General features: G+C 47.0%; 15 non-coding genes and 2 pseudogenes across 15 annotated transcripts; all 17 read right to left on the reverse strand.

The window, feature by feature from the left end:
• Positions 1–736: 736 nt before the first annotated feature.
• LOC142269130 (U2 spliceosomal RNA) lies at positions 737–929 on the reverse strand. Its single transcript, XR_012734679.1, has one exon. It is a non-coding gene; the product is annotated as a U2 spliceosomal RNA (small nuclear RNA).
• Positions 930–1,617: 688 nt separating this feature from the next.
• On the reverse strand, positions 1,618–1,744 carry LOC142269134 (U2 spliceosomal RNA; annotated as a pseudogene).
• A 1,387-nt stretch (positions 1,745–3,131) lies between these two features.
• Positions 3,132–3,324, reverse strand: LOC142269128 (U2 spliceosomal RNA). The gene has a single exon (XR_012734677.1). It is a non-coding gene; the product is annotated as a U2 spliceosomal RNA (small nuclear RNA).
• A 2,189-nt stretch (positions 3,325–5,513) lies between these two features.
• LOC142269183 (U2 spliceosomal RNA) lies at positions 5,514–5,704 on the reverse strand. The gene has a single exon (XR_012734724.1). It is a non-coding gene; the product is annotated as a U2 spliceosomal RNA (small nuclear RNA).
• A 1,387-nt stretch (positions 5,705–7,091) lies between these two features.
• LOC142269185 (U2 spliceosomal RNA) lies at positions 7,092–7,282 on the reverse strand. The gene has a single exon (XR_012734726.1). It is a non-coding gene; the product is annotated as a U2 spliceosomal RNA (small nuclear RNA).
• Positions 7,283–8,669: 1,387 nt separating this feature from the next.
• Positions 8,670–8,860, reverse strand: LOC142269186 (U2 spliceosomal RNA). The gene has a single exon (XR_012734727.1). It is a non-coding gene; the product is annotated as a U2 spliceosomal RNA (small nuclear RNA).
• A 1,387-nt stretch (positions 8,861–10,247) lies between these two features.
• On the reverse strand, positions 10,248–10,438 carry LOC142269187 (U2 spliceosomal RNA). Its single transcript, XR_012734728.1, has one exon. It is a non-coding gene; the product is annotated as a U2 spliceosomal RNA (small nuclear RNA).
• A 1,387-nt stretch (positions 10,439–11,825) lies between these two features.
• LOC142269132 (U2 spliceosomal RNA) lies at positions 11,826–12,021 on the reverse strand. The gene has a single exon (XR_012734681.1). It is a non-coding gene; the product is annotated as a U2 spliceosomal RNA (small nuclear RNA).
• Positions 12,022–12,705: 684 nt separating this feature from the next.
• On the reverse strand, positions 12,706–12,832 carry LOC142269135 (U2 spliceosomal RNA; annotated as a pseudogene).
• A 1,387-nt stretch (positions 12,833–14,219) lies between these two features.
• On the reverse strand, positions 14,220–14,410 carry LOC142269188 (U2 spliceosomal RNA). Its single transcript, XR_012734729.1, has one exon. It is a non-coding gene; the product is annotated as a U2 spliceosomal RNA (small nuclear RNA).
• Positions 14,411–15,797: 1,387 nt separating this feature from the next.
• On the reverse strand, positions 15,798–15,988 carry LOC142269189 (U2 spliceosomal RNA). Its single transcript, XR_012734730.1, has one exon. It is a non-coding gene; the product is annotated as a U2 spliceosomal RNA (small nuclear RNA).
• Positions 15,989–17,375: 1,387 nt separating this feature from the next.
• Positions 17,376–17,566, reverse strand: LOC142269120 (U2 spliceosomal RNA). The gene has a single exon (XR_012734670.1). It is a non-coding gene; the product is annotated as a U2 spliceosomal RNA (small nuclear RNA).
• Positions 17,567–18,953: 1,387 nt separating this feature from the next.
• On the reverse strand, positions 18,954–19,144 carry LOC142269121 (U2 spliceosomal RNA). Its single transcript, XR_012734671.1, has one exon. It is a non-coding gene; the product is annotated as a U2 spliceosomal RNA (small nuclear RNA).
• A 1,387-nt stretch (positions 19,145–20,531) lies between these two features.
• LOC142269122 (U2 spliceosomal RNA) lies at positions 20,532–20,722 on the reverse strand. Its single transcript, XR_012734672.1, has one exon. It is a non-coding gene; the product is annotated as a U2 spliceosomal RNA (small nuclear RNA).
• A 1,388-nt stretch (positions 20,723–22,110) lies between these two features.
• On the reverse strand, positions 22,111–22,301 carry LOC142269123 (U2 spliceosomal RNA). The gene has a single exon (XR_012734673.1). It is a non-coding gene; the product is annotated as a U2 spliceosomal RNA (small nuclear RNA).
• A 1,387-nt stretch (positions 22,302–23,688) lies between these two features.
• On the reverse strand, positions 23,689–23,879 carry LOC142269124 (U2 spliceosomal RNA). The gene has a single exon (XR_012734674.1). It is a non-coding gene; the product is annotated as a U2 spliceosomal RNA (small nuclear RNA).
• A 1,387-nt stretch (positions 23,880–25,266) lies between these two features.
• Positions 25,267–25,457, reverse strand: LOC142269127 (U2 spliceosomal RNA). Its single transcript, XR_012734676.1, has one exon. It is a non-coding gene; the product is annotated as a U2 spliceosomal RNA (small nuclear RNA).
• Positions 25,458–25,797: the final 340 nt, after the last annotated feature.

The raw sequence follows: 25,797 nt of genomic DNA on the forward strand, positions 1-25,797 counted from the left end.
TTACTATCAAAGGTTAGAGGGGGGCTTTCTCAGAGGGCTTTTTACAGTTTTTCTATTCCCAATTAGCCGTTTAAGTGTACTTATTGAAAGTAGTAATTCTTTCATAGGCCGCCCTTTCTTAGTATTTGACGTTCCTTATATTGCGGTATGAGGCTTCGCAGTAGGTTGCAAACATTCATCACCCATGACTGTCCCCAATTGAGCTCAGAAGCTCAATGTCTATCATGACCTCTCTTTTAGAATGTCCAAGAGCAAGCAAACTATTCCTCCAGGAGAGGGCGCCAACAGACTACTAAAGAGATCATCATTACTCAAAGAAAACCCCAAAAACCAATGCATGATAGGAATAAACAGGTAACTTTCTTTGGAGTGGAAGCGGAGAGATCGCACCAGATGCCAATTCTAGATGTTATCACACCTGTGGTCACTGCAGCAGCAGGTGAATCCACTTTGTCCAAAAGGGATCTATTCCATTCAATTGCAAATGATCTAGATAAGACAGAGAACTGCAGCACGGGGACATAGCCGAGTTGGTCAGGTTGAGTGGTGATGAGTTTGCTATTTGGATGAATAAAGAAAGTCAAAAGTGTGAAAGATAAAAAACAAAAGGAGGAAGTGTGAAAAGTGAATGGGCCAAATTGAGGTGCATATGAAGACGTATGCTTTCTTCCAATTCATTAAATCGGGCTAATATGAATCAGGTGAATTGAGTTCTGCTTTTGGAAACTGGGTTAAGAAGGGGTGCACCGTTCCTGGAGGTACTGCAATACCAGGTCAATGCGTGGAGTGGACAGAGCAAGCTCTTTTTCCATCTCCCTGTTCTAAAAATCCATTTAATATATGGTCCCCAGATAGGGGACGTATCAGATATTAAACTGATAAGAACAGATTTTTGATTTAATGAAGCTTTCCAAAGCACCGCAAAAAATGCATGACCGAAGTCACACCAAAAACAGTGCAAAGGCTAGGATTCGTGTGGACCCCTCCGTGAGGAGAGGGTCCCCAAAAATCAACCCCGTCCCTCCGAGCCAGAAGGCCACAGCAAGGGTCAGGGATCTTCGGTGCTCCCCCAAGCCGAAGCCTGGTTGAGCCTTGTCGTTGCTCCCAGCGTCCACCCAGGCATCTTACCCAAGTGGAGTAGAGAGCTACTAGTTGTTGGTTTCGCAGCCGAAACTGCCCGGACCGTCAACCGGTGTTGGTTTCTCAGCCCAAGGCTAACCGGACCTCCAACCGGGTGTTGGTTTCTCAGCCGAAGCTGACCCGGACCTCCAACCGGGTGTTGGTTTCTCAGCCGAAGCTGACCCAGACCTCCAACCGGGTGTTGGTTTCTCAGCCGAAGCTGACCCGGACCTCCAACCGGGTGTTGGTTTCTCAGCCCAAAGCTGAACGGACCTCCGACCATGATTATAAAAATTTCCCTTCCTAGCCAGAAGGCCGGGATAGAGCAATATGCTCAGAAAGTATGAAAGGGCAAGGTACGGTGTGCTACAGAGCCCAAGGCTCGCCGGGGTCCCAAGCCAGCAAGCTCAGACTCACTCCAGGGTCGTCAGTCCTGGGGCACATTGCACCATAGCCCCCACACTTACTCAGTCTAATAGCCTCGATCCTGGTAGGGCCATGTTTTCCTCTAGATGAATATACTATACATCAAGAGTACTAGCAAGCGCAACCTTCCAGTGTGCATTGCATCTGCCGAGCCTCACAGATACTACACTTGATCTTAGCCAAAAGGCCGAGAAGCGATAACCAGAATTGGTTTGGGCCTCGAGTGGCACCCTGGCCTATGCCGGACACATCTTAGGGAGAGAGAGCGAGAGGGAGACAAACCCACGCCTACACAAGACATTTTGTCACCCAAGCCAACCCTTGAAAAGGCTGCTTTGCAGAGCCAAAACAAGAAGAATGGTGCGTTTTGCAGCCGCCGCCCACTGCAATGAATCTGAATAACTCCTCCTTTAGGGCGCAAGCAACTCCCCTCCCCCTTGCAGTCTTTCCAATTCACGATACAAAAAGACGGACAGGACAGGTTGCCTGACTTTCCGTCACTGCCACCCTTTGCCATCCTTACCCGTAGAAAGCCCTTTCATCATCCCCAAACCCTAATCTTTTCCCTTTCCTTCCCAGCCCCCAAACCCTGCCCTCTGTACCTTTCTCACCACCCGCTTCCCTTCTCCTGTCATCCCCCTACCACCCGGGAAAAAAAGAGATTGCCCCCTCCTTCCACTAGCCCACCCTCCCACCCAAAGAACAACTTCTTCTGCGCAGCTTGTTTTCTAGGCAGCAGCGCTATTGTGATGTCATCGGGGGGCATTGTGACAAGCCGCCAGTGTTCCGTCTCTTCATGTTGTGCACAGTTCAAACGGAAAATACATCAACAGGCAGACTACAGAAAAGCTTACTATCAAAGGTTAGAGGGGGGCTTTCTCAGAGGGCTTTTTACAGTTTTTCTATTCCCAATTAGCCGTTTAAGTGTACTTATTGAAAGTAGTAATTCTTTCATAGGCCGCCCTTTCTTAGTATTTGACGTTCCTTATATTGCGGTATGAGGCTTCGCAGTAGGTTGCAAACATTCATCACCCATGACTGTCCCCAATTGAGCTCAGAAGCTCAATGTCTATCATGACCTCTCTTTTAGAATGTCCAAGAGCAAGCAAACTATTCCTCCAGGAGAGGGCGCCAACAGACTACTAAAGAGATCATCATTACTCAAAGAAAACCCCAAAAACCAATGCATGATAGGAATAAACAGGTAACTTTCTTTGGAGTGGAAGCGGAGAGATCGCACCAGATGCCAATTCTAGATGTTATCACACCTGTGGTCACTGCAGCAGCAGGTGAATCCACTTTGTCCAAAAGGGATCTATTCCATTCAATTGCAAATGATCTAGATAAGACAGAGAACTGCAGCACGGGGACATAGCCGAGTTGGTCAGGTTGAGTGGTGATGAGTTTGCTATTTGGATGAATAAAGAAAGTCAAAAGTGTGAAAGATAAAAAACAAAAGGAGGAAGTGTGAAAAGTGAATGGGCCAAATTGAGGTGCATATGAAGACGTATGCTTTCTTCCAATTCATTAAATCGGGCTAATATGAATCAGGTGAATTGAGTTCTGCTTTTGGAAACTGGGTTAAGAAGGGGTGCACCGTTCCTGGAGGTACTGCAATACCAGGTCAATGCGTGGAGTGGACAGAGCAAGCTCTTTTTCCATCTCCCTGTTCTAAAAATCCATTTAATATATGGTCCCCAGATAGGGGACGTATCAGATATTAAACTGATAAGAACAGATTTTTGATTTAATGAAGCTTTCCAAAGCACCACAAAAAATGCATGACCGAAGTCACACCAAAAACAGTGCAAAGGCTAGGATTCGTGTGGACCCCACCGTGAGGAGAGGGTCCCCAAAAATCAACCCCGTCCCTCCGAGCCAGAAGGCCACAGCAAGGGTCAGGGATCTTCGGTGCTCCCCCAAGCCGAAGCCTGGTTGAGCCTTGTCGTTGCTCCCAGCGTCCACCCAGGCATCTTACCCAAGTGGAGTAGAGAGCTACTAGTTGTTGGTTTCGCAGCCGAAACTGCCCGGACCGTCAACCGGTGTTGGTTTCTCAGCCCAAGGCTAACCGGACCTCCAACCGGGTGTTGGTTTCTCAGCCGAAGCTGACCCAGACCTCCAACCGGGTGTTGGTTTCTCAGCCGAAGCTGACCCAGACCTCCAACCGGGTGTTAGTTTCTCAGCCCAAAGCTGACCAGACCTCCGACCGGGATTATAAAAATTTCCCTTCCTAGCCAGAAGGCCGGGATAGGGTAATATGCTCAAAAAGTATGAAAAGGCAAGGTACGGTGTGCAACAGAGCCCAAGGCTTGCCGGGGTCCCAAGCCAGCAAGCTCAGACTCACTCCAGGGTCGTCAGTCCTGGGGCACGTTGTACCATAGCCCCCCACCCTTACTCAGTCTAATAGCCTCGATCCTGGTAGGGCCATGTTTTCCTCTAGATGAATATACTATCCACCCAGAGTACTAGCAAGCGCAACCTTCCAGTGTGCATTGTATCATTGTACTAAGGTGGCCTGGAGCTTAAACCACCTCTTCAAACAACACTACACTTGATCTTAGCCAAAAGGCCGAGAAGCGATAACCAGAATTGGTTTGGGCCTCGAGTGGCACCCTGGCCTATGCCGGACACATCTTAGGGAGAGAGAGCGAGAGGGAGACAAACCCACGCCTACACAAGACATTTTGTCACCCAAGCCAACCCTTGAAAAGGCTGCTTTGCAGAGCCAAAACAAGAAGAATGGTGCGTTTTGCAGCCGCCGCCCACTGCAATGAATCTGAATAACTCCTCCTTTAGGGCGCAAGCAACTCCCCTCCCCCTTGCAGTCTTTCCAATTCACGATACAAAAAGACGGACAGGACAGGTTGCCTGACTTTCCGTCACTGCCACCCTTTGCCATCCTTACCCGTAGAAAGCCCTTTCATCATCCCCAAACCCTAATCTTTTCCCTTTCCTTCCCAGCCCCCAAACCCTGCCCTCTGTACCTTTCTCACCACCCGCTTCCCTTCTCCTGTCATCCCCCTACCACCCGGGAAAAAAAGAGATTGCCCCCTCCTTCCACTAGCCCACCCTCCCACCCAAAGAACAACTTCTTCTGCGCAGCTTGTTTTCTAGGCAGCAGCGCTATTGTGATGTCATCGGGGGGCATTGTGACAAGCCGCCAGTGTTCCGTCTCTTCATGTTGTGCACAGTTCAAACGGAAAATACATCAACAGGCAGACTACAGAAAAGCTTACTATCAAAGGTTAGAGGGGGGCTTTCTCAGAGGGCTTTTTACAGTTTTTCTATTCCCAATTAGCCGTTTAAGTGTACTTATTGAAAGTAGTAATTCTTTCATAGGCCGCCCTTTCTTAGTATTTGACGTTCCTTATATTGCGGTATGAGGCTTCGCAGTAGGTTGCAAACATTCATCACCCATGACTGTCCCCAATTGAGCTCAGAAGCTCAATGTCTATCATGACCTCTCTTTTAGAATGTCCAAGAGCAAGCAAACTATTCCTCCAGGAGAGGGCGCCAACAGACTACTAAAGAGATCATCATTACTCAAAGAAAACCCCAAAAACCAATGCATGATAGGAATAAACAGGTAACTTTCTTTGGAGTGGAAGCGGAGAGATCGCACCAGATGCCAATTCTAGATGTTATCACACCTGTGGTCACTGCAGCAGCAGGTGAATCCACTTTGTCCAAAAGGGATCTATTCCATTCAATTGCAAATGATCTAGATAAGACAGAGAACTGCAGCACGGGGACATAGCCGAGTTGGTCAGGTTGAGTGGTGATGAGTTTGCTATTTGGATGAATAAAGAAAGTCAAAAGTGTGAAAGATAAAAAACAAAAGGAGGAAGTGTGAAAAGTGAATGGGCCAAATTGAGGTGCATATGAAGACGTATGCTTTCTTCCAATTCATTAAATCGGGCTAATATGAATCAGGTGAATTGAGTTCTGCTTTTGGAAACTGGGTTAAGAAGGGGTGCACCGTTCCTGGAGGTACTGCAATACCAGGTCAATGCGTGGAGTGGACAGAGCAAGCTCTTTTTCCATCTCCCTGTTCTAAAAATCCATTTAATATATGGTCCCCAGATAGGGGACGTATCAGATATTAAACTGATAAGAACAGATACTACACTTGATCTTAGCCAAAAGGCCGAGAAGCGATAACCAGAATTGGTTTGGGCCTCGAGTGGCACCCTGGCCTATGCCGGACACATCTTAGGGAGAGAGAGCGAGAGGGAGACAAACCCACGCCTACACAAGACATTTTGTCACCCAAGCCAACCCTTGAAAAGGCTGCTTTGCAGAGCCAAAACAAGAAGAATGGTGCGTTTTGCAGCCGCCGCCCACTGCAATGAATCTGAATAACTCCTCCTTTAGGGCGCAAGCAACTCCCCTCCCCCTTGCAGTCTTTCCAATTCACGATACAAAAAGACGGACAGGACAGGTTGCCTGACTTTCCGTCACTGCCACCCTTTGCCATCCTTACCCGTAGAAAGCCCTTTCATCATCCCCAAACCCTAATCTTTTCCCTTTCCTTCCCAGCCCCCAAACCCTGCCCTCTGTACCTTTCTCACCACCCGCTTCCCTTCTCCTGTCATCCCCCTACCACCCGGGAAAAAAAGAGATTGCCCCCTCCTTCCACTAGCCCACCCTCCCACCCAAAGAACAACTTCTTCTGCGCAGCTTGTTTTCTAGGCAGCAGCGCTATTGTGATGTCATCGGGGGGCATTGTGACAAGCCGCCAGTGTTCCGTCTCTTCATGTTGTGCACAGTTCAAACGGAAAATACATCAACAGGCAGACTACAGAAAAGCTTACTATCAAAGGTTAGAGGGGGGCTTTCTCAGAGGGCTTTTTACAGTTTTTCTATTCCCAATTAGCCGTTTAAGTGTACTTATTGAAAGTAGTAATTCTTTCATAGGCCGCCCTTTCTTAGTATTTGACGTTCCTTATATTGCGGTATGAGGCTTCGCAGTAGGTTGCAAACATTCATCACCCATGACTGTCCCCAATTGAGCTCAGAAGCTCAATGTCTATCATGACCTCTCTTTTAGAATGTCCAAGAGCAAGCAAACTATTCCTCCAGGAGAGGGCGCCAACAGACTACTAAAGAGATCATCATTACTCAAAGAAAACCCCAAAAACCAATGCATGATAGGAATAAACAGGTAACTTTCTTTGGAGTGGAAGCGGAGAGATCGCACCAGATGCCAATTCTAGATGTTATCACACCTGTGGTCACTGCAGCAGCAGGTGAATCCACTTTGTCCAAAAGGGATCTATTCCATTCAATTGCAAATGATCTAGATAAGACAGAGAACTGCAGCACGGGGACATAGCCGAGTTGGTCAGGTTGAGTGGTGATGAGTTTGCTATTTGGATGAATAAAGAAAGTCAAAAGTGTGAAAGATAAAAAACAAAAGGAGGAAGTGTGAAAAGTGAATGGGCCAAATTGAGGTGCATATGAAGACGTATGCTTTCTTCCAATTCATTAAATCGGGCTAATATGAATCAGGTGAATTGAGTTCTGCTTTTGGAAACTGGGTTAAGAAGGGGTGCACCGTTCCTGGAGGTACTGCAATACCAGGTCAATGCGTGGAGTGGACAGAGCAAGCTCTTTTTCCATCTCCCTGTTCTAAAAATCCATTTAATATATGGTCCCCAGATAGGGGACGTATCAGATATTAAACTGATAAGAACAGATACTACACTTGATCTTAGCCAAAAGGCCGAGAAGCGATAACCAGAATTGGTTTGGGCCTCGAGTGGCACCCTGGCCTATGCCGGACACATCTTAGGGAGAGAGAGCGAGAGGGAGACAAACCCACGCCTACACAAGACATTTTGTCACCCAAGCCAACCCTTGAAAAGGCTGCTTTGCAGAGCCAAAACAAGAAGAATGGTGCGTTTTGCAGCCGCCGCCCACTGCAATGAATCTGAATAACTCCTCCTTTAGGGCGCAAGCAACTCCCCTCCCCCTTGCAGTCTTTCCAATTCACGATACAAAAAGACGGACAGGACAGGTTGCCTGACTTTCCGTCACTGCCACCCTTTGCCATCCTTACCCGTAGAAAGCCCTTTCATCATCCCCAAACCCTAATCTTTTCCCTTTCCTTCCCAGCCCCCAAACCCTGCCCTCTGTACCTTTCTCACCACCCGCTTCCCTTCTCCTGTCATCCCCCTACCACCCGGGAAAAAAAGAGATTGCCCCCTCCTTCCACTAGCCCACCCTCCCACCCAAAGAACAACTTCTTCTGCGCAGCTTGTTTTCTAGGCAGCAGCGCTATTGTGATGTCATCGGGGGGCATTGTGACAAGCCGCCAGTGTTCCGTCTCTTCATGTTGTGCACAGTTCAAACGGAAAATACATCAACAGGCAGACTACAGAAAAGCTTACTATCAAAGGTTAGAGGGGGGCTTTCTCAGAGGGCTTTTTACAGTTTTTCTATTCCCAATTAGCCGTTTAAGTGTACTTATTGAAAGTAGTAATTCTTTCATAGGCCGCCCTTTCTTAGTATTTGACGTTCCTTATATTGCGGTATGAGGCTTCGCAGTAGGTTGCAAACATTCATCACCCATGACTGTCCCCAATTGAGCTCAGAAGCTCAATGTCTATCATGACCTCTCTTTTAGAATGTCCAAGAGCAAGCAAACTATTCCTCCAGGAGAGGGCGCCAACAGACTACTAAAGAGATCATCATTACTCAAAGAAAACCCCAAAAACCAATGCATGATAGGAATAAACAGGTAACTTTCTTTGGAGTGGAAGCGGAGAGATCGCACCAGATGCCAATTCTAGATGTTATCACACCTGTGGTCACTGCAGCAGCAGGTGAATCCACTTTGTCCAAAAGGGATCTATTCCATTCAATTGCAAATGATCTAGATAAGACAGAGAACTGCAGCACGGGGACATAGCCGAGTTGGTCAGGTTGAGTGGTGATGAGTTTGCTATTTGGATGAATAAAGAAAGTCAAAAGTGTGAAAGATAAAAAACAAAAGGAGGAAGTGTGAAAAGTGAATGGGCCAAATTGAGGTGCATATGAAGACGTATGCTTTCTTCCAATTCATTAAATCGGGCTAATATGAATCAGGTGAATTGAGTTCTGCTTTTGGAAACTGGGTTAAGAAGGGGTGCACCGTTCCTGGAGGTACTGCAATACCAGGTCAATGCGTGGAGTGGACAGAGCAAGCTCTTTTTCCATCTCCCTGTTCTAAAAATCCATTTAATATATGGTCCCCAGATAGGGGACGTATCAGATATTAAACTGATAAGAACAGATACTACACTTGATCTTAGCCAAAAGGCCGAGAAGCGATAACCAGAATTGGTTTGGGCCTCGAGTGGCACCCTGGCCTATGCCGGACACATCTTAGGGAGAGAGAGCGAGAGGGAGACAAACCCACGCCTACACAAGACATTTTGTCACCCAAGCCAACCCTTGAAAAGGCTGCTTTGCAGAGCCAAAACAAGAAGAATGGTGCGTTTTGCAGCCGCCGCCCACTGCAATGAATCTGAATAACTCCTCCTTTAGGGCGCAAGCAACTCCCCTCCCCCTTGCAGTCTTTCCAATTCACGATACAAAAAGACGGACAGGACAGGTTGCCTGACTTTCCGTCACTGCCACCCTTTGCCATCCTTACCCGTAGAAAGCCCTTTCATCATCCCCAAACCCTAATCTTTTCCCTTTCCTTCCCAGCCCCCAAACCCTGCCCTCTGTACCTTTCTCACCACCCGCTTCCCTTCTCCTGTCATCCCCCTACCACCCGGGAAAAAAAGAGATTGCCCCCTCCTTCCACTAGCCCACCCTCCCACCCAAAGAACAACTTCTTCTGCGCAGCTTGTTTTCTAGGCAGCAGCGCTATTGTGATGTCATCGGGGGGCATTGTGACAAGCCGCCAGTGTTCCGTCTCTTCATGTTGTGCACAGTTCAAACGGAAAATACATCAACAGGCAGACTACAGAAAAGCTTACTATCAAAGGTTAGAGGGGGGCTTTCTCAGAGGGCTTTTTACAGTTTTTCTATTCCCAATTAGCCGTTTAAGTGTACTTATTGAAAGTAGTAATTCTTTCATAGGCCGCCCTTTCTTAGTATTTGACGTTCCTTATATTGCGGTATGAGGCTTCGCAGTAGGTTGCAAACATTCATCACCCATGACTGTCCCCAATTGAGCTCAGAAGCTCAATGTCTATCATGACCTCTCTTTTAGAATGTCCAAGAGCAAGCAAACTATTCCTCCAGGAGAGGGCGCCAACAGACTACTAAAGAGATCATCATTACTCAAAGAAAACCCCAAAAACCAATGCATGATAGGAATAAACAGGTAACTTTCTTTGGAGTGGAAGCGGAGAGATCGCACCAGATGCCAATTCTAGATGTTATCACACCTGTGGTCACTGCAGCAGCAGGTGAATCCACTTTGTCCAAAAGGGATCTATTCCATTCAATTGCAAATGATCTAGATAAGACAGAGAACTGCAGCACGGGGACATAGCCGAGTTGGTCAGGTTGAGTGGTGATGAGTTTGCTATTTGGATGAATAAAGAAAGTCAAAAGTGTGAAAGATAAAAAACAAAAGGAGGAAGTGTGAAAAGTGAATGGGCCAAATTGAGGTGCATATGAAGACGTATGCTTTCTTCCAATTCATTAAATCGGGCTAATATGAATCAGGTGAATTGAGTTCTGCTTTTGGAAACTGGGTTAAGAAGGGGTGCACCGTTCCTGGAGGTACTGCAATACCAGGTCAATGCGTGGAGTGGACAGAGCAAGCTCTTTTTCCATCTCCCTGTTCTAAAAATCCATTTAATATATGGTCCCCAGATAGGGGACGTATCAGATATTAAACTGATAAGAACAGATACTACACTTGATCTTAGCCAAAAGGCCGAGAAGCGATAACCAGAATTGGTTTGGGCCTCGAGTGGCACCCTGGCCTATGCCGGACACATCTTAGGGAGAGAGAGCGAGAGGGAGACAAACCCACGCCTACACAAGACATTTTGTCACCCAAGCCAACCCTTGAAAAGGCTGCTTTGCAGAGCCAAAACAAGAAGAATGGTGCGTTTTGCAGCCGCCGCCCACTGCAATGAATCTGAATAACTCCTCCTTTAGGGCGCAAGCAACTCCCCTCCCCCTTGCAGTCTTTCCAATTCACGATACAAAAAGACGGACAGGACAGGTTGCCTGACTTTCCGTCACTGCCACCCTTTGCCATCCTTACCCGTAGAAAGCCCTTTCATCATCCCCAAACCCTAATCTTTTCCCTTTCCTTCCCAGCCCCCAAACCCTGCCCTCTGTACCTTTCTCACCACCCGCTTCCCTTCTCCTGTCATCCCCCTACCACCCGGGAAAAAAAGAGATTGCCCCCTCCTTCCACTAGCCCACCCTCCCACCCAAAGAACAACTTCTTCTGCGCAGCTTGTTTTCTAGGCAGCAGCGCTATTGTGATGTCATCGGGGGGCATTGTGACAAGCCGCCAGTGTTCCGTCTCTTCATGTTGTGCACAGTTCAAACGGAAAATACATCAACAGGCAGACTACAGAAAAGCTTACTATCAAAGGTTAGAGGGGGGCTTTCTCAGAGGGCTTTTTACAGTTTTTCTATTCCCAATTAGCCGTTTAAGTGTACTTATTGAAAGTAGTAATTCTTTCATAGGCCGCCCTTTCTTAGTATTTGACGTTCCTTATATTGCGGTATGAGGCTTCGCAGTAGGTTGCAAACATTCATCACCCATGACTGTCCCCAATTGAGCTCAGAAGCTCAATGTCTATCATGACCTCTCTTTTAGAATGTCCAAGAGCAAGCAAACTATTCCTCCAGGAGAGGGCGCCAACAGACTACTAAAGAGATCATCATTACTCAAAGAAAACCCCAAAAACCAATGCATGATAGGAATAAACAGGTAACTTTCTTTGGAGTGGAAGCGGAGAGATCGCACCAGATGCCAATTCTAGATGTTATCACACCTGTGGTCACTGCAGCAGCAGGTGAATCCACTTTGTCCAAAAGGGATCTATTCCATTCAATTGCAAATGATCTAGATAAGACAGAGAACTGCAGCACGGGGACATAGCCGAGTTGGTCAGGTTGAGTGGTGATGAGTTTGCTATTTGGATGAATAAAGAAAGTCAAAAGTGTGAAAGATAAAAAACAAAAGGAGGAAGTGTGAAAAGTGAATGGGCCAAATTGAGGTGCATATGAAGACGTATGCTTTCTTCCAATTCATTAAATCGGGCTAATATGAATCAGGTGAATTGAGTTCTGCTTTTGGAAACTGGGTTAAGAAGGGGTGCACCGTTCCTGGAGGTACTGCAATACCAGGTCAATGCGTGGAGTGGACAGAGCAAGCTCTTTTTCCATCTCCCTGTTCTAAAAATCCATTTAATATATGGTCCCCAGATAGGGGACGTATCAGATATTAAACTGATAAGAACAGATTTTGATTTAATGAAGCTTTCCAAAGCACCGCAAAAAATGCATGACCGAAGTCACACCAAAAACAGTGCAAAGGCTAGGATTCGTGTGGACCCCTCCGTGAGGAGAGGGTCCCCAAAAATCATCCCCGTCCCTCCGAGCCAGAAGGCCACAGCAAGGGTCAGGGATCTTCGGTGCTCCCCCAAGCCGAAGCCTGGTTGAGCCTTGTCGTTGCTCCCAGCGTCCACCCAGGCATCTTACCCAAGTGGAGTAGAGAGCTACTAGTTGTTGGTTTCGCAGCCGAAACTGCCCGGACCGTCAACCGGTGTTGGTTTCTCAGCCCAAGGCTAACCGGACCTCCAACCGGGTGTTGGTTTCTCAGCCGAAGCTGACCCGGACCTCCAACCGGGTGTTGGTTTCTCAGCCGAAGCTGACCCAGACCTCCAACCGGGTGTTGGTTTCTCAGCCGAAGCTGACCCGGACCTCCAACCGGGTGTTGGTTTCTCAGCCCAAAGCTGAACGGACCTCCGACCATGATTATAAAAATTTCCCTTCCTAGCCAGAAGGCCGGGATAGAGCAATATGCTCAGAAAGTATGAAAGGGCAAGGTACGGTGTGCTACAGAGCCCAAGGCTCGCCGGGGTCCCAAGCCAGCAAGCTCAGACTCACTCCAGGGTCGTCAGTCCTGGGGCACATTGCACCATAGCCCCCACACTTACTCAGTCTAATAGCCTCGATCCTGGTAGGGCCATGTTTTCCTCTAGATGAATATACTATACATCAAGAGTACTAGCAAGAGCAACCTTCCAGTGTGCATTGCATCTGCCGAGCCTCACAGATACTACACTTGATCTTAGCCAAAAGGCCGAGAAGCGATAACCAGAATTGGTTTGGGCCTCGAGTGGCACCCTGGCCTATGCCGGACACATCTTAGGGAGAGAGAGCGAGAGGGAGACAAACCCACGCCTACACAAGACATTTTGTCACCCAAGCCAACCCTTGAAAAGGCTGCTTTGCAGAGCCAAAACAAGAAGAATGGTGCGTTTTGCAGCCGCCGCCCACTGCAATGAATCTGAATAACTCCTCCTTTAGGGCGCAAGCAACTCCCCTCCCCCTTGCAGTCTTTCCAATTCACGATACAAAAAGACGGACAGGACAGGTTGCCTGACTTTCCGTCACTGCCACCCTTTGCCATCCTTACCCGTAGAAAGCCCTTTCATCATCCCCAAACCCTAATCTTTTCCCTTTCCTTCCCAGCCCCCAAACCCTGCCCTCTGTACCTTTCTCACCACCCGCTTCCCTTCTCCTGTCATCCCCCTACCACCCGGGAAAAAAAGAGATTGCCCCCTCCTTCCACTAGCCCACCCTCCCACCCAAAGAACAACTTCTTCTGCGCAGCTTGTTTTCTAGGCAGCAGCGCTATTGTGATGTCATCGGGGGGCATTGTGACAAGCCGCCAGTGTTCCGTCTCTTCATGTTGTGCACAGTTCAAACGGAAAATACATCAACAGGCAGACTACAGAAAAGCTTACTATCAAAGGTTAGAGGGGGGCTTTCTCAGAGGGCTTTTTACAGTTTTTCTATTCCCAATTAGCCGTTTAAGTGTACTTATTGAAAGTAGTAATTCTTTCATAGGCCGCCCTTTCTTAGTATTTGACGTTCCTTATATTGCGGTATGAGGCTTCGCAGTAGGTTGCAAACATTCATCACCCATGACTGTCCCCAATTGAGCTCAGAAGCTCAATGTCTATCATGACCTCTCTTTTAGAATGTCCAAGAGCAAGCAAACTATTCCTCCAGGAGAGGGCGCCAACAGACTACTAAAGAGATCATCATTACTCAAAGAAAACCCCAAAAACCAATGCATGATAGGAATAAACAGGTAACTTTCTTTGGAGTGGAAGCGGAGAGATCGCACCAGATGCCAATTCTAGATGTTATCACACCTGTGGTCACTGCAGCAGCAGGTGAATCCACTTTGTCCAAAAGGGATCTATTCCATTCAATTGCAAATGATCTAGATAAGACAGAGAACTGCAGCACGGGGACATAGCCGAGTTGGTCAGGTTGAGTGGTGATGAGTTTGCTATTTGGATGAATAAAGAAAGTCAAAAGTGTGAAAGATAAAAAACAAAAGGAGGAAGTGTGAAAAGTGAATGGGCCAAATTGAGGTGCATATGAAGACGTATGCTTTCTTCCAATTCATTAAATCGGGCTAATATGAATCAGGTGAATTGAGTTCTGCTTTTGGAAACTGGGTTAAGAAGGGGTGCACCGTTCCTGGAGGTACTGCAATACCAGGTCAATGCGTGGAGTGGACAGAGCAAGCTCTTTTTCCATCTCCCTGTTCTAAAAATCCATTTAATATATGGTCCCCAGATAGGGGACGTATCAGATATTAAACTGATAAGAACAGATACTACACTTGATCTTAGCCAAAAGGCCGAGAAGCGATAACCAGAATTGGTTTGGGCCTCGAGTGGCACCCTGGCCTATGCCGGACACATCTTAGGGAGAGAGAGCGAGAGGGAGACAAACCCACGCCTACACAAGACATTTTGTCACCCAAGCCAACCCTTGAAAAGGCTGCTTTGCAGAGCCAAAACAAGAAGAATGGTGCGTTTTGCAGCCGCCGCCCACTGCAATGAATCTGAATAACTCCTCCTTTAGGGCGCAAGCAACTCCCCTCCCCCTTGCAGTCTTTCCAATTCACGATACAAAAAGACGGACAGGACAGGTTGCCTGACTTTCCGTCACTGCCACCCTTTGCCATCCTTACCCGTAGAAAGCCCTTTCATCATCCCCAAACCCTAATCTTTTCCCTTTCCTTCCCAGCCCCCAAACCCTGCCCTCTGTACCTTTCTCACCACCCGCTTCCCTTCTCCTGTCATCCCCCTACCACCCGGGAAAAAAAGAGATTGCCCCCTCCTTCCACTAGCCCACCCTCCCACCCAAAGAACAACTTCTTCTGCGCAGCTTGTTTTCTAGGCAGCAGCGCTATTGTGATGTCATCGGGGGGCATTGTGACAAGCCGCCAGTGTTCCGTCTCTTCATGTTGTGCACAGTTCAAACGGAAAATACATCAACAGGCAGACTACAGAAAAGCTTACTATCAAAGGTTAGAGGGGGGCTTTCTCAGAGGGCTTTTTACAGTTTTTCTATTCCCAATTAGCCGTTTAAGTGTACTTATTGAAAGTAGTAATTCTTTCATAGGCCGCCCTTTCTTAGTATTTGACGTTCCTTATATTGCGGTATGAGGCTTCGCAGTAGGTTGCAAACATTCATCACCCATGACTGTCCCCAATTGAGCTCAGAAGCTCAATGTCTATCATGACCTCTCTTTTAGAATGTCCAAGAGCAAGCAAACTATTCCTCCAGGAGAGGGCGCCAACAGACTACTAAAGAGATCATCATTACTCAAAGAAAACCCCAAAAACCAATGCATGATAGGAATAAACAGGTAACTTTCTTTGGAGTGGAAGCGGAGAGATCGCACCAGATGCCAATTCTAGATGTTATCACACCTGTGGTCACTGCAGCAGCAGGTGAATCCACTTTGTCCAAAAGGGATCTATTCCATTCAATTGCAAATGATCTAGATAAGACAGAGAACTGCAGCACGGGGACATAGCCGAGTTGGTCAGGTTGAGTGGTGATGAGTTTGCTATTTGGATGAATAAAGAAAGTCAAAAGTGTGAAAGATAAAAAACAAAAGGAGGAAGTGTGAAAAGTGAATGGGCCAAATTGAGGTGCATATGAAGACGTATGCTTTCTTCCAATTCATTAAATCGGGCTAATATGAATCAGGTGAATTGAGTTCTGCTTTTGGAAACTGGGTTAAGAAGGGGTGCACCGTTCCTGGAGGTACTGCAATACCAGGTCAATGCGTGGAGTGGACAGAGCAAGCTCTTTTTCCATCTCCCTGTTCTAAAAATCCATTTAATATATGGTCCCCAGATAGGGGACGTATCAGATATTAAACTGATAAGAACAGATACTACACTTGATCTTAGCCAAAAGGCCGAGAAGCGATAACCAGAATTGGTTTGGGCCTCGAGTGGCACCCTGGCCTATGCCGGACACATCTTAGGGAGAGAGAGCGAGAGGGAGACAAACCCACGCCTACACAAGACATTTTGTCACCCAAGCCAACCCTTGAAAAGGCTGCTTTGCAGAGCCAAAACAAGAAGAATGGTGCGTTTTGCAGCCGCCGCCCACTGCAATGAATCTGAATAACTCCTCCTTTAGGGCGCAAGCAACTCCCCTCCCCCTTGCAGTCTTTCCAATTCACGATACAAAAAGACGGACAGGACAGGTTGCCTGACTTTCCGTCACTGCCACCCTTTGCCATCCTTACCCGTAGAAAGCCCTTTCATCATCCCCAAACCCTAATCTTTTCCCTTTCCTTCCCAGCCCCCAAACCCTGCCCTCTGTACCTTTCTCACCACCCGCTTCCCTTCTCCTGTCATCCCCCTACCACCCGGGAAAAAAAGAGATTGCCCCCTCCTTCCACTAGCCCACCCTCCCACCCAAAGAACAACTTCTTCTGCGCAGCTTGTTTTCTAGGCAGCAGCGCTATTGTGATGTCATCGGGGGGCATTGTGACAAGCCGCCAGTGTTCCGTCTCTTCATGTTGTGCACAGTTCAAACGGAAAATACATCAACAGGCAGACTACAGAAAAGCTTACTATCAAAGGTTAGAGGGGGGCTTTCTCAGAGGGCTTTTTACAGTTTTTCTATTCCCAATTAGCCGTTTAAGTGTACTTATTGAAAGTAGTAATTCTTTCATAGGCCGCCCTTTCTTAGTATTTGACGTTCCTTATATTGCGGTATGAGGCTTCGCAGTAGGTTGCAAACATTCATCACCCATGACTGTCCCCAATTGAGCTCAGAAGCTCAATGTCTATCATGACCTCTCTTTTAGAATGTCCAAGAGCAAGCAAACTATTCCTCCAGGAGAGGGCGCCAACAGACTACTAAAGAGATCATCATTACTCAAAGAAAACCCCAAAAACCAATGCATGATAGGAATAAACAGGTAACTTTCTTTGGAGTGGAAGCGGAGAGATCGCACCAGATGCCAATTCTAGATGTTATCACACCTGTGGTCACTGCAGCAGCAGGTGAATCCACTTTGTCCAAAAGGGATCTATTCCATTCAATTGCAAATGATCTAGATAAGACAGAGAACTGCAGCACGGGGACATAGCCGAGTTGGTCAGGTTGAGTGGTGATGAGTTTGCTATTTGGATGAATAAAGAAAGTCAAAAGTGTGAAAGATAAAAAACAAAAGGAGGAAGTGTGAAAAGTGAATGGGCCAAATTGAGGTGCATATGAAGACGTATGCTTTCTTCCAATTCATTAAATCGGGCTAATATGAATCAGGTGAATTGAGTTCTGCTTTTGGAAACTGGGTTAAGAAGGGGTGCACCGTTCCTGGAGGTACTGCAATACCAGGTCAATGCGTGGAGTGGACAGAGCAAGCTCTTTTTCCATCTCCCTGTTCTAAAAATCCATTTAATATATGGTCCCCAGATAGGGGACGTATCAGATATTAAACTGATAAGAACAGATACTACACTTGATCTTAGCCAAAAGGCCGAGAAGCGATAACCAGAATTGGTTTGGGCCTCGAGTGGCACCCTGGCCTATGCCGGACACATCTTAGGGAGAGAGAGCGAGAGGGAGACAAACCCACGCCTACACAAGACATTTTGTCACCCAAGCCAACCCTTGAAAAGGCTGCTTTGCAGAGCCAAAACAAGAAGAATGGTGCGTTTTGCAGCCGCCGCCCACTGCAATGAATCTGAATAACTCCTCCTTTAGGGCGCAAGCAACTCCCCTCCCCCTTGCAGTCTTTCCAATTCACGATACAAAAAGACGGACAGGACAGGTTGCCTGACTTTCCGTCACTGCCACCCTTTGCCATCCTTACCCGTAGAAAGCCCTTTCATCATCCCCAAACCCTAATCTTTTCCCTTTCCTTCCCAGCCCCCAAACCCTGCCCTCTGTACCTTTCTCACCACCCGCTTCCCTTCTCCTGTCATCCCCCTACCACCCGGGAAAAAAAGAGATTGCCCCCTCCTTCCACTAGCCCACCCTCCCACCCAAAGAACAACTTCTTCTGCGCAGCTTGTTTTCTAGGCAGCAGCGCTATTGTGATGTCATCGGGGGGCATTGTGACAAGCCGCCAGTGTTCCGTCTCTTCATGTTGTGCACAGTTCAAACGGAAAATACATCAACAGGCAGACTACAGAAAAGCTTACTATCAAAGGTTAGAGGGGGGCTTTCTCAGAGGGCTTTTTACAGTTTTTCTATTCCCAATTAGCCGTTTAAGTGTACTTATTGAAAGTAGTAATTCTTTCATAGGCCGCCCTTTCTTAGTATTTGACGTTCCTTATATTGCGGTATGAGGCTTCGCAGTAGGTTGCAAACATTCATCACCCATGACTGTCCCCAATTGAGCTCAGAAGCTCAATGTCTATCATGACCTCTCTTTTAGAATGTCCAAGAGCAAGCAAACTATTCCTCCAGGAGAGGGCGCCAACAGACTACTAAAGAGATCATCATTACTCAAAGAAAACCCCAAAAACCAATGCATGATAGGAATAAACAGGTAACTTTCTTTGGAGTGGAAGCGGAGAGATCGCACCAGATGCCAATTCTAGATGTTATCACACCTGTGGTCACTGCAGCAGCAGGTGAATCCACTTTGTCCAAAAGGGATCTATTCCATTCAATTGCAAATGATCTAGATAAGACAGAGAACTGCAGCACGGGGACATAGCCGAGTTGGTCAGGTTGAGTGGTGATGAGTTTGCTATTTGGATGAATAAAGAAAGTCAAAAGTGTGAAAGATAAAAAACAAAAGGAGGAAGTGTGAAAAGTGAATGGGCCAAATTGAGGTGCATATGAAGACGTATGCTTTCTTCCAATTCATTAAATCGGGCTAATATGAATCAGGTGAATTGAGTTCTGCTTTTGGAAACTGGGTTAAGAAGGGGTGCACCGTTCCTGGAGGTACTGCAATACCAGGTCAATGCGTGGAGTGGACAGAGCAAGCTCTTTTTCCATCTCCCTGTTCTAAAAATCCATTTAATATATGGTCCCCAGATAGGGGACGTATCAGATATTAAACTGATAAGAACAGATACTACACTTGATCTTAGCCAAAAGGCCGAGAAGCGATAACCAGAATTGGTTTGGGCCTCGAGTGGCACCCTGGCCTATGCCGGACACATCTTAGGGAGAGAGAGCGAGAGGGAGACAAACCCACGCCTACACAAGACATTTTGTCACCCAAGCCAACCCTTGAAAAGGCTGCTTTGCAGAGCCAAAACAAGAAGAATGGTGCGTTTTGCAGCCGCCGCCCACTGCAATGAATCTGAATAACTCCTCCTTTAGGGCGCAAGCAACTCCCCTCCCCCTTGCAGTCTTTCCAATTCACGATACAAAAAGACGGACAGGACAGGTTGCCTGACTTTCCGTCACTGCCACCCTTTGCCATCCTTACCCGTAGAAAGCCCTTTCATCATCCCCAAACCCTAATCTTTTCCCTTTCCTTCCCAGCCCCCAAACCCTGCCCTCTGTACCTTTCTCACCACCCGCTTCCCTTCTCCTGTCATCCCCCTACCACCCGGGAAAAAAAGAGATTGCCCCCTCCTTCCACTAGCCCACCCTCCCACCCAAAGAACAACTTCTTCTGCGCAGCTTGTTTTCTAGGCAGCAGCGCTATTGTGATGTCATCGGGGGGCATTGTGACAAGCCGCCAGTGTTCCGTCTCTTCATGTTGTGCACAGTTCAAACGGAAAATACATCAACAGGCAGACTACAGAAAAGCTTACTATCAAAGGTTAGAGGGGGGCTTTCTCAGAGGGCTTTTTACAGTTTTTCTATTCCCAATTAGCCGTTTAAGTGTACTTATTGAAAGTAGTAATTCTTTCATAGGCCGCCCTTTCTTAGTATTTGACGTTCCTTATATTGCGGTATGAGGCTTCGCAGTAGGTTGCAAACATTCATCACCCATGACTGTCCCCAATTGAGCTCAGAAGCTCAATGTCTATCATGACCTCTCTTTTAGAATGTCCAAGAGCAAGCAAACTATTCCTCCAGGAGAGGGCGCCAACAGACTACTAAAGAGATCATCATTACTCAAAGAAAACCCCAAAAACCAATGCATGATAGGAATAAACAGGTAACTTTCTTTGGAGTGGAAGCGGAGAGATCGCACCAGATGCCAATTCTAGATGTTATCACACCTGTGGTCACTGCAGCAGCAGGTGAATCCACTTTGTCCAAAAGGGATCTATTCCATTCAATTGCAAATGATCTAGATAAGACAGAGAACTGCAGCACGGGGACATAGCCGAGTTGGTCAGGTTGAGTGGTGATGAGTTTGCTATTTGGATGAATAAAGAAAGTCAAAAGTGTGAAAGATAAAAAACAAAAGGAGGAAGTGTGAAAAGTGAATGGGCCAAATTGAGGTGCATATGAAGACGTATGCTTTCTTCCAATTCATTAAATCGGGCTAATATGAATCAGGTGAATTGAGTTCTGCTTTTGGAAACTGGGTTAAGAAGGGGTGCACCGTTCCTGGAGGTACTGCAATACCAGGTCAATGCGTGGAGTGGACAGAGCAAGCTCTTTTTCCATCTCCCTGTTCTAAAAATCCATTTAATATATGGTCCCCAGATAGGGGACGTATCAGATATTAAACTGATAAGAACAGATACTACACTTGATCTTAGCCAAAAGGCCGAGAAGCGATAACCAGAATTGGTTTGGGCCTCGAGTGGCACCCTGGCCTATGCCGGACACATCTTAGGGAGAGAGAGCGAGAGGGAGACAAACCCACGCCTACACAAGACATTTTGTCACCCAAGCCAACCCTTGAAAAGGCTGCTTTGCAGAGCCAAAACAAGAAGAATGGTGCGTTTTGCAGCCGCCGCCCACTGCAATGAATCTGAATAACTCCTCCTTTAGGGCGCAAGCAACTCCCCTCCCCCTTGCAGTCTTTCCAATTCACGATACAAAAAGACGGACAGGACAGGTTGCCTGACTTTCCGTCACTGCCACCCTTTGCCATCCTTACCCGTAGAAAGCCCTTTCATCATCCCCAAACCCTAATCTTTTCCCTTTCCTTCCCAGCCCCCAAACCCTGCCCTCTGTACCTTTCTCACCACCCGCTTCCCTTCTCCTGTCATCCCCCTACCACCCGGGAAAAAAAGAGATTGCCCCCTCCTTCCACTAGCCCACCCTCCCACCCAAAGAACAACTTCTTCTGCGCAGCTTGTTTTCTAGGCAGCAGCGCTATTGTGATGTCATCGGGGGGCATTGTGACAAGCCGCCAGTGTTCCGTCTCTTCATGTTGTGCACAGTTCAAACGGAAAATACATCAACAGGCAGACTACAGAAAAGCTTACTATCAAAGGTTAGAGGGGGGCTTTCTCAGAGGGCTTTTTACAGTTTTTCTATTCCCAATTAGCCGTTTAAGTGTACTTATTGAAAGTAGTAATTCTTTCATAGGCCGCCCTTTCTTAGTATTTGACGTTCCTTATATTGCGGTATGAGGCTTCGCAGTAGGTTGCAAACATTCATCACCCATGACTGTCCCCAATTGAGCTCAGAAGCTCAATGTCTATCATGACCTCTCTTTTAGAATGTCCAAGAGCAAGCAAACTATTCCTCCAGGAGAGGGCGCCAACAGACTACTAAAGAGATCATCATTACTCAAAGAAAACCCCAAAAACCAATGCATGATAGGAATAAAACAGGTAACTTTCTTTGGAGTGGAAGCGGAGAGATCGCACCAGATGCCAATTCTAGATGTTATCACACCTGTGGTCACTGCAGCAGCAGGTGAATCCACTTTGTCCAAAAGGGATCTATTCCATTCAATTGCAAATGATCTAGATAAGACAGAGAACTGCAGCACGGGGACATAGCCGAGTTGGTCAGGTTGAGTGGTGATGAGTTTGCTATTTGGATGAATAAAGAAAGTCAAAAGTGTGAAAGATAAAAAACAAAAGGAGGAAGTGTGAAAAGTGAATGGGCCAAATTGAGGTGCATATGAAGACGTATGCTTTCTTCCAATTCATTAAATCGGGCTAATATGAATCAGGTGAATTGAGTTCTGCTTTTGGAAACTGGGTTAAGAAGGGGTGCACCGTTCCTGGAGGTACTGCAATACCAGGTCAATGCGTGGAGTGGACAGAGCAAGCTCTTTTTCCATCTCCCTGTTCTAAAAATCCATTTAATATATGGTCCCCAGATAGGGGACGTATCAGATATTAAACTGATAAGAACAGATACTACACTTGATCTTAGCCAAAAGGCCGAGAAGCGATAACCAGAATTGGTTTGGGCCTCGAGTGGCACCCTGGCCTATGCCGGACACATCTTAGGGAGAGAGAGCGAGAGGGAGACAAACCCACGCCTACACAAGACATTTTGTCACCCAAGCCAACCCTTGAAAAGGCTGCTTTGCAGAGCCAAAACAAGAAGAATGGTGCGTTTTGCAGCCGCCGCCCACTGCAATGAATCTGAATAACTCCTCCTTTAGGGCGCAAGCAACTCCCCTCCCCCTTGCAGTCTTTCCAATTCACGATACAAAAAGACGGACAGGACAGGTTGCCTGACTTTCCGTCACTGCCACCCTTTGCCATCCTTACCCGTAGAAAGCCCTTTCATCATCCCCAAACCCTAATCTTTTCCCTTTCCTTCCCAGCCCCCAAACCCTGCCCTCTGTACCTTTCTCACCACCCGCTTCCCTTCTCCTGTCATCCCCCTACCACCCGGGAAAAAAAGAGATTGCCCCCTCCTTCCACTAGCCCACCCTCCCACCCAAAGAACAACTTCTTCTGCGCAGCTTGTTTTCTAGGCAGCAGCGCTATTGTGATGTCATCGGGGGGCATTGTGACAAGCCGCCAGTGTTCCGTCTCTTCATGTTGTGCACAGTTCAAACGGAAAATACATCAACAGGCAGACTACAGAAAAGCTTACTATCAAAGGTTAGAGGGGGGCTTTCTCAGAGGGCTTTTTACAGTTTTTCTATTCCCAATTAGCCGTTTAAGTGTACTTATTGAAAGTAGTAATTCTTTCATAGGCCGCCCTTTCTTAGTATTTGACGTTCCTTATATTGCGGTATGAGGCTTCGCAGTAGGTTGCAAACATTCATCACCCATGACTGTCCCCAATTGAGCTCAGAAGCTCAATGTCTATCATGACCTCTCTTTTAGAATGTCCAAGAGCAAGCAAACTATTCCTCCAGGAGAGGGCGCCAACAGACTACTAAAGAGATCATCATTACTCAAAGAAAACCCCAAAAACCAATGCATGATAGGAATAAACAGGTAACTTTCTTTGGAGTGGAAGCGGAGAGATCGCACCAGATGCCAATTCTAGATGTTATCACACCTGTGGTCACTGCAGCAGCAGGTGAATCCACTTTGTCCAAAAGGGATCTATTCCATTCAATTGCAAATGATCTAGATAAGACAGAGAACTGCAGCACGGGGACATAGCCGAGTTGGTCAGGTTGAGTGGTGATGAGTTTGCTATTTGGATGAATAAAGAAAGTCAAAAGTGTGAAAGATAAAAAACAAAAGGAGGAAGTGTGAAAAGTGAATGGGCCAAATTGAGGTGCATATGAAGACGTATGCTTTCTTCCAATTCATTAAATCGGGCTAATATGAATCAGGTGAATTGAGTTCTGCTTTTGGAAACTGGGTTAAGAAGGGGTGCACCGTTCCTGGAGGTACTGCAATACCAGGTCAATGCGTGGAGTGGACAGAGCAAGCTCTTTTTCCATCTCCCTGTTCTAAAAATCCATTTAATATATGGTCCCCAGATAGGGGACGTATCAGATATTAAACTGATAAGAACAGATACTACACTTGATCTTAGCCAAAAGGCCGAGAAGCGATAACCAGAATTGGTTTGGGCCTCGAGTGGCACCCTGGCCTATGCCGGACACATCTTAGGGAGAGAGAGCGAGAGGGAGACAAACCCACGCCTACACAAGACATTTTGTCACCCAAGCCAACCCTTGAAAAGGCTGCTTTGCAGAGCCAAAACAAGAAGAATGGTGCGTTTTGCAGCCGCCGCCCACTGCAATGAATCTGAATAACTCCTCCTTTAGGGCGCAAGCAACTCCCCTCCCCCTTGCAGTCTTTCCAATTCACGATACAAAAAGACGGACAGGACAGGTTGCCTGACTTTCCGTCACTGCCACCCTTTGCCATCCTTACCCGTAGAAAGCCCTTTCATCATCCCCAAACCCTAATCTTTTCCCTTTCCTTCCCAGCCCCCAAACCCTGCCCTCTGTACCTTTCTCACCACCCGCTTCCCTTCTCCTGTCATCCCCCTACCACCCGGGAAAAAAAGAGATTGCCCCCTCCTTCCACTAGCCCACCCTCCCACCCAAAGAACAACTTCTTCTGCGCAGCTTGTTTTCTAGGCAGCAGCGCTATTGTGATGTCATCGGGGGGCATTGTGACAAGCCGCCAGTGTTCCGTCTCTTCATGTTGTGCACAGTTCAAACGGAAAATACATCAACAGGCAGACTACAGAAAAGCTTACTATCAAAGGTTAGAGGGGGGCTTTCTCAGAGGGCTTTTTACAGTTTTTCTATTCCCAATTAGCCGTTTAAGTGTACTTATTGAAAGTAGTAATTCTTTCATAGGCCGCCCTTTCTTAGTATTTGACGTTCCTTATATTGCGGTATGAGGCTTCGCAGTAGGTTGCAAACATTCATCACCCATGACTGTCCCCAATTGAGCTCAGAAGCTCAATGTCTATCATGACCTCTCTTTTAGAATGTCCAAGAGCAAGCAAACTATTCCTCCAGGAGAGGGCGCCAACAGACTACTAAAGAGATCATCATTACTCAAAGAAAACCCCAAAAACCAATGCATGATAGGAATAAACAGGTAACTTTCTTTGGAGTGGAAGCGGAGAGATCGCACCAGATGCCAATTCTAGATGTTATCACACCTGTGGTCACTGCAGCAGCAGGTGAATCCACTTTGTCCAAAAGGGATCTATTCCATTCAATTGCAAATGATCTAGATAAGACAGAGAACTGCAGCACGGGGACATAGCCGAGTTGGTCAGGTTGAGTGGTGATGAGTTTGCTATTTGGATGAATAAAGAAAGTCAAAAGTGTGAAAGATAAAAAACAAAAGGAGGAAGTGTGAAAAGTGAATGGGCCAAATTGAGGTGCATATGAAGACGTATGCTTTCTTCCAATTCATTAAATCGGGCTAATATGAATCAGGTGAATTGAGTTCTGCTTTTGGAAACTGGGTTAAGAAGGGGTGCACCGTTCCTGGAGGTACTGCAATACCAGGTCAATGCGTGGAGTGGACAGAGCAAGCTCTTTTTCCATCTCCCTGTTCTAAAAATCCATTTAATATATGGTCCCCAGATAGGGGACGTATCAGATATTAAACTGATAAGAACAGATACTACACTTGATCTTAGCCAAAAGGCCGAGAAGCGATAACCAGAATTGGTTTGGGCCTCGAGTGGCACCCTGGCCTATGCCGGACACATCTTAGGGAGAGAGAGCGAGAGGGAGACAAACCCACGCCTACACAAGACATTTTGTCACCCAAGCCAACCCTTGAAAAGGCTGCTTTGCAGAGCCAAAACAAGAAGAATGGTGCGTTTTGCAGCCGCCGCCCACTGCAATGAATCTGAATAACTCCTCCTTTAGGGCGCAAGCAACTCCCCTCCCCCTTGCAGTCTTTCCAATTCACGATACAAAAAGACGGACAGGACAGGTTGCCTGACTTTCCGTCACTGCCACCCTTTGCCATCCTTACCCGTAGAAAGCCCTTT

This window comes from Anomaloglossus baeobatrachus, unplaced genomic scaffold, assembly GCF_048569485.1.
Source record: "Anomaloglossus baeobatrachus isolate aAnoBae1 unplaced genomic scaffold, aAnoBae1.hap1 Scaffold_3138, whole genome shotgun sequence".
Lineage (NCBI taxonomy): Eukaryota > Metazoa > Chordata > Amphibia > Anura > Aromobatidae > Anomaloglossus > Anomaloglossus baeobatrachus.